Source organism: Papio anubis, chromosome 10, assembly GCF_008728515.1.
Source record: "Papio anubis isolate 15944 chromosome 10, Panubis1.0, whole genome shotgun sequence".
Lineage (NCBI taxonomy): Eukaryota > Metazoa > Chordata > Mammalia > Primates > Cercopithecidae > Papio > Papio anubis.
The window spans coordinates 12395861-12408546 of record NC_044985.1 but is presented as its reverse complement, the minus strand read 5'-3'; the positions used below and the strand labels follow the sequence as shown (position 1 = coordinate 12408546).

The window sequence follows — 12686 nt, the reverse complement described above, 5'->3', positions numbered from 1 at the left end:
TCGGAAACTCCCTCGCTTCAGGGTCAGAGTCCAAGTACACATGAGCTTGAGGATTCTGAATGCATGCCCAGCTCTAGCCCTTAGAAACGCACGCTTGGACAGATTTCTCCATATACATCCCAGGAACGGACCCCTTGAGAAGGAATTCTTCATGCCGGCTGCCCTCTCCAGCGTCCTGGCCAGTGGCATCGCGATCCCAGGAAACCTCGCTTTAGATATTGCCCACCACCCCGCCCCATTCACGGTTTCTGGGTCTTCCTGGAGGAATGACAAATCAGAGACTGCGGACTCCTGTGTTCACGTCATTTTAGCCGCCGCGTCCCTTATTTGGTGTACCCCTTGTCGGTCCCGGAGGATGGCAACTAGACAAGAGGTCGCAGGCCCCCACACCCGCTCCAAAACGGCTCTTGGCTTTTTGTTTCTTTTAAGCGATGAGGAAAGAGATGACTTCCGTGAAAACTTTTGCTGTAGAAGAGATCCTTCCCTCTGTATATGTGTGTGGGATGGGAAGTGTCAGACACTTAGCTCCTTGAGATCAAAAAGGTTTTGTGTTTGCTTTCCTCCCTTCTTTGCATCCCTAGCATCTTTAAAAGAGTAGGCAGGCGCGGTGACACATGCGTGTAATCCCAGCACTTTGGCGGTCGAGGCAGGAGGATCACTTGAACCCAGGAGTTGGAGACCAACCTGGGCAACATAGTGAGACCTCCATCTCTACAAAAAAATATGAAAATTAGCCGGGTGCCAGTGGTCCCAGCTAGCCGGTAGGCTGAGGTGGGAGAATTGCTTGAGCTGGGAAGGTTGAGGTTGCAACGAGCTATGATAACACCACTGCACTCCAGCCTGGGTGACAGAGCAAGACCCTGTCTAAAAATTATATATATGTATGTGTGTATATGTATATATGTGTATATATATGTGTATATGTATATATATGTGTGTATATATATATGCAGTGATGTTTTCTATTTTTTTTTAATTTTATTTTTGCACCTTTTGTACTCCTCCTGGAGTTTATCCTGATAGACAGTGGTTTATCTGGAGCCAGAGCTCACAAGTAGTTGGAAGTGCCCTGAGGACGCCATTTTGTTCTTAAATATAACTAGCAAATATTACTCAAAACTGTGCACCATCCCCAACCCCTGGTCCCCAATAATTTGAATAATGTAAATATGCAAGTTAAGGTATTGAGATGGGAACCCTCCTGTGTGGTATATCTTGCTCTTATGCTTTGTAAAGCCAATAAACCTCAATTCTACTCTCATAACTTCCCAAATGTGTTGTTTTTGTAGTTTTAAAACTGTCCTTCACTGAAATGGTATAGGTTGATGGGGCATGGAGAATGACAATCATTTGTGGCCACTGTTGAGTGACCAGACAGGTACTGATGCCTAGGAACAGGTAGTAAGATCTTATATAGCAGGCAAGCCTAAACAACTGTATATAATAGCAGCCTGGAGACTAGGGCCTGGAGAATAACAGGACTCAGGCCACACCCTGAGTTTCCTGTTATAATACTTCTGCAATGTTTTAAATAAGGACGAGTAGCTAATTTCCTCAGTAAAAAACTGTCCTTCCCGAGCGTGGTGGCTCAGGCCTGTAATCCCAGCACTTTGAAAGGCCGAGGCGGGCGGATCACCTGAGGTTGGGAGTTCAAGACCAGCCTGACCAACATGGAGAAATGCTGTCTCTACTAAAAATACAAAATTAGCTGGGCGTGGTGGTACATGCCTGTAATCCCAGCTACTCGGAAGGCTGAGGCAAGAGAATCACTTGAACCCGGGGGGTGGAGGTTGCGGTGAGCTGAGATTGTGCCACTGCACTCCAGCCTGGGCAACAAGAGCGAAACTCCGTCTCAAAAAAAAGAAAGAAAAGAAACTGTCCTATGTTGTTACGATAGGTATAGGGTGACAGTAACAGAGTTGAGGGGCATGGGGCATGCTTACAAAAAAAAAAAAAAAAAAAAAAAGATCTCAGCAAAACAGCCATGATATCAGTCAAGAAAGTTTGAACAGGGCTAGGTGGCACCTGCTTGTAGCCCCAGCAACTTGGGAGGCTGACGCAGGAAAATCGCTTGAGTTCCAGAGTTCTGGGCTTTAGTAAGCTATGCCAGTCAGATATCTGCACTAAGTCTGGCATCAATACAGTGATCTCCAGGGAGCAAGGTTGCCTAAGGAGTGGTGAACTGGCCCAGGTCAGAAACAGAGCAGGTTAAAACTTCTGTGCTGATCAGTAGTGGGATCATGACCATGAATAGCCACTGCATTTCAGCCTGGGCAATACAGAAATACACTGTCTCTTAAGCAAAAAGAAAAAGAAAGTTTGAGTAGCCCATATTTGAGGGCAGAAACCCTTCACAGTCTTGAAGACCCTTAACAGCCAATGCAGAGAAGGAGGCTTGTGAGGAATCTCTCAGATAAATCCATCTCTCTCCCTTTCCCTTCACTCCAGGTAGCCTCACAGATTGTGTCTCCCTAGTGTGATATCTGAGGACTAGAAATCAGTTATTCTGTCTCTCTTCTGTACACCGAGTACAGAGTCGTGTGATGTTCTTCTAATTGCAAGATCCTTTGGAGCCTCACAAATACTTTCCAGTTCCTGGGTAAAGAGATATCATAGTGATATAGTTTGGATATTTGCCCCACCTAGATCTCATGTCAAAATGTAATCCCCAGTGTTGGAGGTGGGGCCTGGTGGCAGGTGACTGGATCATTGGGGTGGATTTCTCATGAACGGTTTAGCACCAACCCCTTGGTGCTGTCTTTGTGATACTGAGTCACTCATCATGAGATCTGGCTGTTTACAAGTGTGGCACCTTACTCCCTCTCTCTAGCTCCTGCTTTCACCATGTGATGTGCCTGCTCTCCTTTCACCTTCCTAAAGCCCGTTTAAGCTTCCTAAAGCCTCCCAGAGGCCAAGCAGATGCTGGTGCCATGCTTTCTGTAAAGTCTGTAGAACTGCGAGTTAATTAAACCTCTTCTTTATAAATTACCCAGTCTCAGGTATTTCTTTATAGCAATGTGAGAATGGCCTAATACACATAGTAAAGAGCTTCCTGTCAGGCTTAGCTTTGTTCTGGAGGAAGTCTTCTATAAAACCTCAATTATTCTGTCTCCAGGCTTCTCTCATTCCTTCTACATGTAGTGCAACAATGGGTGTTCGGTAAAGTGGGTCACACAGCACAATAGAGGGAGTGCTGGAACCAGAGCCCCAAATTTCTCATTCCATCCATCCATCCATCCATCCATCCATCCATCCAACAAATATTGCTGAGTTTCTTCTACATCAGTAGCTCTCAAACTTGGCTGCACATTGGAATCACCTGGATTCCACCCTTAGCAATTCTGATTTAATTGGGCTAGGGAGAGGCATGAATATTGAATTTTTTTGCCTTGGAACATATTGTTTTATATACAACACAGTAGTGAATAGTGACTTCATTATGGGTTTGTTTCTTTACAGATCACAGTGGTATACAAAATTCGAAATCCATAAACAAAGAGCTCTTAGGTTAAATGAGTTCTTCCTAAAAATTCTTAATGGCATGCTGGTCTATTCTCAGGCAGTACAATTGTATAATGCACCAGCCTATATTTAGCATTTCACATTTCTACAGTAAAATAATGGAGGCACAGGCAGTGCAAGCAGATTTAAACCCCTTCTACTTCTGGACTGAAGGTTAGAAAAACACAGCGTGTGCACACACACACTTGGATGAGTTCTTTCAATACATTTTCCCCCCAAAATGAGAGTTTTATCAAAGATTTTCAATAACTTCCATAGTTTGTACAACCACACTCTATTAGCTACATTAAAAAGGATTCAACAAGGGCCCAACTACACAGTAGTAAATAAACATGCTTGAGAATATCTGCTACATTCTCTATCTCCTGGAGAAAAATAATCTTTCCATTTTTTGGTAAAGTTAATAACTAAACAATTCTTTCCTGTGGTGGGGGGTGGGTAATGGGAACTGTCAAACCTTCACAGGCGATTCCAATGAGTGGTCAATTTGAGGAGAGTTTCTCTATGCCAGAAACTGTTCCTGGTGCTGGAGATACTGCAGTCAACACACCAAACAAGATAATTACAGACAGAAATTAAACATGTAATTAATAAGAGAACATCAGGTAGAAATAGGTGCTATTAAAGGGGGGAAAACCAGTGTAGTTTGGGTGTGGTGGCCCACACCTGTAATCCCAGCAATTTGGGAGGCTGAGGCAGGCAGATTGCTCGAACCCAGGAAGTTCGAGACCAGCCTGGGAAACATGGCAAAAACCTGTCTCTACAATTAAAACAAACAAACAAACAACAACGACAACAACAACAACAACCACAACAAACAGTGTCATGCAGTAAAGAATAGCTAGAGTCAGAGTCACTTTTAGATGAAGGGGCCAGGATTAGGCTTTGCAGTGCCATTTGAGAGGAGACCTAAATCCCAGAAGAGAGCCATAGAATGACCTCAGGGGAAAGCATTGCTGGCAGAAGGAGCATCTGAGGTATTCTGGACAGTTTCCCATTGCCCTTTCAGTCCTGCCGTCAGTCCTCTCCTTGCTCGTTTCAGCACAAGGCTGACCAGTAAGGATTTCAGCAGCAGGGCCTGGGGTGTGAGGATCTAGGATGTGGGTCTTGGAATGAAGGGATGTCTGGGAAGTGAGTCCTGGGGTTTGGGGGAACTGAGGTATAGGGTCTAGGAAGTAAAATTTCAATAGTAATATTAAGAACTTAAAAAATATCCTTTGATACGATACTTCTACTTTTAGGGCTTATATAAGACCTTCATCACAATGTTACTGATAAGAAAAAAAAAAAACCTATAAACTTAGTAAATAGCCCATAATAAGGGATTGGTTAAGTACATTATAGTCTGTCCATTTGATGCAGTGAAAATGTGTGCTTCAGCAGGCCATGAACAAAAACAGTGAGAGATGAGGCTATATAAATGTTAACAATGTCTGCCTGCCAAAAAATTATTACAACATTTAAAAGGCAAACTGGAAAAATATTTGTTACCTATGACAAGAATTCTTCCAAATGAGGAAGAAAAATTTAATAGAAAAATGAGCATAAGACTTGAATAGAGAATTTCTAAAAGAAATTGTCACTAATTGTCTGAAATAAATAACAGCCTTATTCTACAAGGTTAAAATATGGTATCGTTCTGTATGGAAAAAATAATTATGTTTAAAGGACATTAAACAAATGCCAGTAGCATTCCCTAGTCAGTAAGGTTTTACAACATTTCTTGGAGGGCAATTTGGCAAAGTTAATTTTTCACCAAATATTCATTCTATGCCTCTTGTGTGCCAGGCACAGAGAAGGGCTCTCAATGTGGGTGAGGGTAGAGATTCAGGACCAATGAGCAGTTTGGAGTTTTCACAGAGCATGGGAGATTGTCTCAGTCTCTTCAGGCTGCTATAACAAAATACTGTAGAGTGGCTTGTAAACTACAAAAATTTATTTTCCTCACTTCTGGGGGCTGGGAAGTCCAAGGTCAAGGCACTACCAAATGTAATGTCTGGTGAGGTCCCATTTCTCATGGATGTACAGCTTCTCATTGTCACCTCACATGGTAGAAGGGTGAGGAGCCTCTGTAAGGCCTCTTTTATAAGAGCACGATCCCATTCATTATGGTAGAGCCCTAATCACCTCCCATCTTCTAATGATACCACCTTGTGGAAGTCAGAATTTCCACATACAGATTTTGGGGTAACCCAAACATTCAGACTACAGCAGAAGTATTACCAACATTTAGCACCCAGTTGTTAAAGACATCAAACTTCCTGCATTGATTTTAGGTCATAACAATTTCTTTGACCAGAGAAATGTGAGCAGATAGGCGATTGTGCCAGTTCTGGGTGAGGTGTTAAGAACCATTCTGTGTTCCCTCACTCTCCTATGCTCATGTCATTCACCAGCAGAACGCATACTCAGGCAACCATACCTCCATCCACCTGGGCCCTCAAACAGGAAACACCAGTGAGAGAGCAGAGCAGACCTGAGCCCCAAGCCCTACTCAGCACCAAGCCCATGAGTGAGATATCAGTGCTTGCTGTGACCAATGAGGCTTGGGGGTTGTTTGTTAAGCATCATTATCATGCATAACCTAATAAACTGCATGAAGAATTGTTCCCCCAGATGCCATAAGCACGCCCAACCCTCTGTCTGAAAAACACTGGATACAGAAAAGAAACAAAATAGAGCTCTGGGATGAACATACACAATCAACCAATCATCACAGCACAAATGACACGATGCACGTTGAAATAAGTGCCTTTAATAATGAGTTGAAAAGTGGGATGAAAAAGAGGAACAGGAGGAACAGTTTTGAGTGGGGAGTTAATTAAAGTTTCTCCAGGGACACAACATGTAAGACTTGAGATGAAAGAGGGTTAGACCTGAAGTGGGATAAGGGCTTCCAACAGAGAGGGGTCCATGAATAGGGAGGAGCTTGCACCTGAGGGGTTGGAGCAGGAGCGCTAGGTGCCACTGGATGGCCTGGCCCAGTCAGGACCTTGGGGACCACCAGGAGGGGACTGGATTTTACCTAAGTGCAAAGAGAGCAATCAGAGGGAGTTTTGTTGGTTTGTTTAAATCAAAATTTGTTTTGTAAACATGTTAGTTTTACCATGATTTAGCCTTTGATGTATAGAAATGGAATTTGAGTTTCAAATGTCTCCAGTGGCAGGACTGCCCACCTAGGATCCCTATTACCTTTCATATTTTGGGGAGGGGGTTAACAACACCAACTCAAGTACTACCCTTACACTGTCTAGAAACGAAAGGAAACCATTGACTCAGGAACTCCACTTCTAAATAGACCGCATTTACGTAACATTATCCTTCGTATTATAGTTCCATCAAGCTTTCATGTGAAAACTAGATGAGAGAAAATGAAAATTACTTTAGAAGAGAGATCAAAAAATACTGTTTTCTGGATTAATCAGACTTCCTATTAATAAATAGCAATAAGAATACAACTTTCATTATCTTGAAATCAAATAAGATGAAAAGAATTATACTAAGATTCACACATATATTTGCGTGGATGTACATATGGGAAAAACCTAAGTATGTTTCCCCACTCCCTACTCACGATCACACAGTACTTCTGGCACCAGATGTATGGGGGGTTTTCTCCACATGCCAACCAAGCAACTCTGCAGCAAACACCAGCTAAGTGTCCTGCTATTCTGATCCTACTTACCTGGAGACAGCCAGATAAAGTTGGGTTGAGAGCTCAGGATAGGTGAGGGCTCAGTCCTAGGAAACTGACCCATTTCCCATGCCAATTACAAACTCAGATTTTGACCTCAGCTTCCGGCCCACTGATTATAAACCAGGGTTCCCATGATTCCCTCCTTGGATTGTGGCATTGGGCATTCTGGTGAGCTCTCCATGTGATCGACACAGCAGGCATGAGATTTTATCCCTGAAACTTATGTCAAATTGTCCAGCTTAGCAGTTTTTGTTCTTGGTTGGAGAGTTGTAGCCAGATATTGAAGTAAACTAGAGGAATTTGAGATCTAATCCTAAATAAATAATAAAAACTTGAAAACAATGAACAGGGCTACGATCTAACAACATGTGTACTATGGTTTTCTTCTGAAACATAATTTCTCTCTATTGTCACCTCCACTTCTACTAAAAATAATCACAGTAACACCAATTTGTTTGTAAAATAAGTTTAGTCTCAAACTTGGCCTAATTATCTGTGTAAGTACAGCAAGAATAACCATATAGGTTCCTTTTAAATTTGCTTTGCTGATAATTTTGACAAGATACCTCAGACGGGACTTTTTAAAACCTCTCAATGCTAGGAAGTCAAACCAATGCAGACATCAGACTTTGCCCTTAAAGCCAGATATTGTATGCATGTGTTCAAATACGACATTCCAGTCAAAGCCTTGATAATATAGTCAATGTTTTCAGTTGTATCATCTTAAAGAGAACAGACTCTTGTTGAATTTATGCAAATAACCATATCATCATAAACAAAAATAAGAATACCCATGAATTAATTCCTGAGTTTTGGAGGGATCAGGTAAGGAACAAAAGCAAATGTTTCCATTTTTGTTTACGAAAGTATGCATTAGCAAATTGCTATAAGTTATAGTTAGTTTAAAAGGAAAAAAAAGTTCCCTTAAATCTGGATAATGAAACATTAAAAGAATCAGAAATATTTCTGTTTTAAAACGCCATTAAGCCCCATTATTCCTTCTTGTCAGTTCATTCAGTGTCATGTAATACATTTTTGTTCTGTTTAATCTTGGTTAGCAGTTTCACAAACCCGTTAGTTTCTTCATTAGAGTTCTAGAAATTCTTACCCAGTCCAATGGTACCTAAAAAAAAAAAAAAAAAAAAAAACCCACAAACTCAAATTTATCAGAAACCTGTACTTGCCAGAGTTCTTTCTATCCCTATTATGAACCTTCTTGAAGACATAAAAATATGACTTGAAGAAGGTTAAATTCCATTTCTTATTTGACAAAGTTTCTCATGTAATTTAATGAATCAAATAAGCTGCTTAATCTGTTTACCACCTCTCTTTTGCATTTCCAGGGGTCCTCTGGGCTGTCCAACAGCTGGCTCAAGGTCAAAAAGACTTCATTTTATAATTTGGTTTTAAGAAGTTTGTCGAAAATAAACTTTCAAAACACTTGATCAAGAGTAGGATCACAGGCCACTATGAAACAATAATTATTCCTTTAACCAGAGTTTTAATTGAAAGAAGTTGCAAGGCTGGGGGAAGTGGCTCACACCTGTAATCCCAGCAATTTGGGAGGCCTAGGCAGGATGATTGCTCAAGTCTAGGAGTTCGAGATCAGCTTGGGCAATGTGGCAAAACCCCGTGATATGGTTTGGCTGTATCCTCACCCAAATCTCATCTTGAATTCCCATGTGTTTATGAGAGGGACACGGTGGGAGGTAATTGAATCATGGGGCAGGTCTTTCCTGTGCTGTTCTCGTGATAGTGAATAAGTCTCATGAGATCTGATGGTTTTAAAAAGGGGACTTTCCCTGCACAAGCTCTCTTCTCTTGTCTCCTGCCATGTGGGACATGCCTTTCACCTTCAGCCATGATTGTGAGGCCTTCCCAGCCACGTGGAATTGTAAGTCCAATAAACCTCTTTCTTCTGTAAATTGCACAGTCTCAGGTATGTCTTTATCAGCAGCATGGAAATGGACTAATACGCCCTGTCTCTACGAAAAATACGACGACGACAAAAAATTAGCCAGGCACAGCGGTATGCTCCTGTAGACCCAGCTACTTGGAAGGCTGAGGTGAGAGGATGGCTTGAGCCCAGGAGGCAGAAGTTGCAGTGAGCTGAGATCATGCCATCACACTCCAGCCTGGGCAACAGAACCAGACCCTGTACGGAAAAAAAAAAAAAAACAAAAAAAAAAAACCATATTTGTAGGAAAAAAACTTAATGCTTTAACTCAATTTTCTTAAGTAATCAGAGATCTAATAAAGACAGTATGAAGCATAGGAAATTATCTTGATAAAACACAAAATCTCTTTCTCCTGCTTACTGGTTCCCTCTTTCCTTGCTTCTCTTTACTTCCCAAATCCATATTTTGAAACAACCTTTAAATAATATCAAAATTAGACAAAATTACTTTTCTCCCAAAGAGAAAAAAGCACAACTTTATGCCTTCCTTATAATTTTTGTAAACAAAACATTCTCACTTTCCTACTTAGCATATTGAATTGTTCCCCTTATTTCTAGTAGTTTTAATTATTTATACTAATTATAGTTGTTAATTCTTAGCAGTTGCAAACCAATTCTGTAGACTAGCACCATTTCATAATTTCTAGGAATATGTGCTTCCTGAAGGTACAAATTTTCTTTTTTTCTTTTTCTTTTAGAGATGGGGTCTCTGTTACACAAGCTGGGCTCATATTCCTGGTCTCAAGCGATCCTCCTGCCTCAGCCTCCTAAGTAGCTGGGACTACATGCATGTGCCATTCGTTGTATCTGGTTAAAGTACAACTTTTTAATGTGGAATAGAACATATTTACTAACAGAGCTAAATGCATTTTGTCTTTTTGTACAATTTAAGAAGCCAGAAACAAACTTAAACTTATGTGTAACAATTAATGTTTCAGCATTTTATCGTACTTAGAAATGATACAGACATTTCATGAGAATCTATTACTCATTTATAACATAACTTTAAGTTACTTACAAAGATTTTTGAAACCATGAAAGTTTTATTTATAAACTTTTATCCTGTCTATATTTGCCTAGTCTAGTCATTCTTAACAATAATTCTTGAATTGCCCATTAAACAAGGCTAGCCATCATTTAAGTTATTTCCATGTAACCCATTTTTAAAGGATGCAAATGCTAAGCACGAACTCTAAAGTTAAATGCATGGGTATTTTCCTGATCACAAGACACAGTTGTTTTTATTAAAACAACAATAGTAATAAACTCGTCCTATTTACCAAAGATTCACTCAAATCACATGAACTAAAAGGCATTAAAATATTTGATCTAAGTGTTTAGGTTTTCTTCAAGCAAATTAGAGCTTTTTTAAAGATATTTTGGTAGAGAAATATCACATACACGTAATACATATAGACACACAGACACACAGAGAGAAGCAGATCTTACAGCTTTTTAAAGATTCTTCTAGCCAGGCATGATGACTCATGCCTGTGTAAACCAGAGTATCTAAGACAAGTCTCAATCAATTTAGGAAGTTTATTTTGCCAAGGTTAAGGGTGCACCTGTGATACAGCCTCAGAAGGTCCTAACAACATGTGCCCAAGGTGGTCGGAGCACAGCTTGGTTTTATACATTTTAGGGTGCCATAAGGCATCGATCAATATATGTAAGATGTACATTGGTTTGGCCTGGAAAGGTGGGACAACTCAAAGTCGGGAGGGGGGCTTCCAGGTCATAGGTAGATAAACAACAAATGGTTGCATTATTTTGGGTTTCTGATTAGCCTTCCACTGAATCAAAGGAAGCGATCAGCTGTGCATTTGTCTCCTGGGAGCAGAGGGATGACTTTGAGTTCTGTCTGTCCTTTGTCCACCAGGAATTATTTTGTGGACAAATTGTGAGGGAGGCATGTAGCTTTTTTAATCTGTGTAGCCATCTTATTTAGGAATAGAATGGGAGGCAGGTTTGCCCTTCATAGTTCCCAGCCTGACTTGTCTCTTTGGCTTAGTGATTTTGGGGTCCTGAGATTTATTTATTTTTTCATACCTATAATCTCAGCCCTTTTGGAGGCTCAGGTGGGAGGATCATTCGAGGCCAGGAGTTCAAAGCCAGCCTGGGCAACATAGTGAGGCCTAGTCTCTGCAAAAAAAAAAAAAAATTAGTTGAGAATGGTGGTATGCTCCTGTAGTCCCAGCTGCTCCAGAGGCTGAAGTGGGAGAATTGCTTGAGCCTGAAAGTTCAAGGTTACAGTGAGCTATGATTGTGCCACTGTACTCCAGCCTGGGTAACAGAGTGAGACCCTGTTTCAAAAATAAATAAATAAATAAATATTCTGCATTTTCCAGTTTTCAAAATCTCTCTCCACTTTAGACTATCAATCTTATGATTGATTATTCCTTGCTCTAAACAATTGTCAGGTAAGTGGCCTTAAATTTGCATTTCCAAAGTCATAACATTTGTGTGAAACAAGGTGGAAAATTTGTAGAACTTAGGTCTAAATGCCACTATTTGCTGAGATAAAGAAGGGCGTAGGTAAAAGACTCAGATAAGACAAGATGGCTGGGAAAATTACCTTAAACAAGGGTAAAATTTGTTATGTAAGCTTTAAGCCAATGTCTTTCCTATTGTGATTTAGGTACTAAGAGGAAGACACCCTTAGAATGGAGATTTCGTTTATAGATGTAAATTTATTTTTACAAGGAATTTCAGAATAGCTAGCTAAATACAGAAAGTTGTATTTTGGAGACCAAGTTAGTTCAATGGGCAGTCTTCTCAATTGAGCTTGTTTCTTAATTAGATTACTGACTTTAGGATGGAGTTCTTCAATGAACAGGGCTAAACAAAAAGGTCAGTAGATTTAATTTTCTTATAAATCACAAACTTTTTATTTGGCATTTTGTGAAAAGCCGTTCAAAAGATGCAATAAACATTTTTTGAAATACTTTTAGAAGCTTCTGCACCATTGAAGGCACTATTAGAAGCTTATACCTATTGAAGGCATCCCTGGGTAGACCTAATTTGAGAGCCCTGTAGATCAGCTCTTCCAGAGTCACTCCCAAAAAACGGCCAGAACCAACAACAACAACAACAACAAAAGCAACAACAACAAAAAAACCCAGAGACTGAAATAATGCCTTGAGAGCTGCAATGATTGAAGTGGCATCATTGTCTGGGGTGACACCTGAGGTTCGTTGCCTCGTGGCCATGGAGAGCAAGGATGCAGACACACAAAGAGTAAGATTAAGAGTGGAGGATTAACAGGCAAAAGAAAGAGAATAGTTCTCTGCTACAGAGAGGTGTCCCAGAAAAATGCGTTGCCTATTTGTGGTGAAATGTAGTGGTTTTTATAGATGAGTTAAGAGGGAGGCGATGTCTGATCTACATAGGACACAAAAAATCAGTTAGGACCAGGTGTGCCATCTGCACAGGGTGCGAATCTCTGGCAGCCCCCACCCCAATCTTTTATTATGCAGGTGGGTTCTCTGCCTGAGCTTCTTCATGTTGCCC

General features: G+C 40.7%; 1 long non-coding RNA gene across 1 annotated transcript in view; it reads right to left on the bottom strand.

Moving 5' to 3' along the window:
- Positions 1–11284: 11284 nt before the first annotated feature.
- LOC108581757 overlaps positions 11285–12686 on the bottom strand; it is a 59632-nt gene continuing 58230 nt past the window's right edge. The window contains exon 4 of the long non-coding RNA XR_004176474.1: positions 11285–11318. This is a non-coding gene — a long non-coding RNA (uncharacterized LOC108581757). The remainder of the gene's footprint in view (positions 11319–12686) is intronic.